Genomic DNA, 1,067 nt, shown 5'->3' with positions numbered 1-1,067 from the left:
AGGAAGAAACATTTGGGTCACCTGCCTTCCTTTGTTCATCGATTTGCTCGAGCGGGCCCAGTAACGTCTCCATTGTGAGACTTGTTGTTACTGTGTTTGGCATATCGAATATGTCATGGGTATGCCAGGCTTTACCGTGCAGGTAAGATACTCTCGGTTGCTTGACAGGCTCTCCGAGAGGGGCGGAGGAATCAAACCCGGGTTGCCCGGGTCAGCCGCATGCAGGGCAAATGCCCTATCGCTGTGCTATTGCTCCAGCCCACTAAAGACCTACAGCACCCAGTATTCCCAGGCGGTCTCCCATTCAAGTACTAACCAGGCCCGACCCTGCTTAGCTTCCAAGATCAGATGACATAGGGCACATTCAGGATGGTATGGCCGTAGAGGAAGAACCATTAGAGAAAATATAAGCAATGATGGAAAGAGAAAAATAAAATGTTCTAGAAGACAAATCAAGCACAAAACAAAAAATTCGAAGAAGGCAAACTTATCTGTAAATGGTGTGCTAAACATCACTAAGAGATAAGTCAGTTTGAAGCTGGAGATACAATACAGTCGTTAGAGTCTTGTCCATAATTGACTCCAGTTGGATCCCTGGCATCACAAATGGTCCCCAGAGCACTGCCTAGAGTAATCCCTGAGCACAGAGCTGGGAGTAAACCCTGAGCACTGTCGGGTGTGGCCCAAATCCAAACAATCATACAAACAAATGAAAAAAACAAAGAGAGTAATTCAGAATCTGAGATGATGATTTGGTGCCCATGATTTAGAAGTGGGCAGGTTACTGGAGAGAGAATTTAGAGGGGAAAAAAGGAAAATCGACTTCATGGGAATAAACCATAAAGTTTATTGGTTGAACTTTTGAGAGAAAAATTAAGCAGAAAAATCATGCTCTATAGCTATAGAGTTTAATGATTTTTATGGCAATTTTCTGCTCTCTTTTTTCCTTTGAAAATCTCCCTAAGACAGGACAATGTATTTCCTTTTTGCAATTTTGAGTTGATCAAGAGGGAAAAGCCTCTCGCTATCTGATGCAAGTAACAGAACAGAGCAGGAAGTAAAAACTT

At 43.0% G+C, this 1,067-nt stretch overlaps 1 pseudogene; it reads right to left on the bottom strand.

The window, feature by feature from the left end:
* Nucleotides 1-267: 267 nt before the first annotated feature.
* Nucleotides 268-386, bottom strand: LOC130042480 (uncharacterized; annotated as a pseudogene).
* Nucleotides 387-1,067: the final 681 nt, after the last annotated feature.

The sequence above is a fragment of the Sorex fumeus genome, unplaced genomic scaffold, assembly GCF_029834395.1.
Source record: "Sorex fumeus unplaced genomic scaffold, SorFum_2.1 ptg000100l, whole genome shotgun sequence".
In the NCBI taxonomy this organism is placed as follows: domain Eukaryota; kingdom Metazoa; phylum Chordata; class Mammalia; order Eulipotyphla; family Soricidae; genus Sorex; species Sorex fumeus.
The sequence above is the reverse complement of the archived record's forward strand: the minus strand, read 5'-3'. Positions and strand labels throughout refer to the sequence as shown.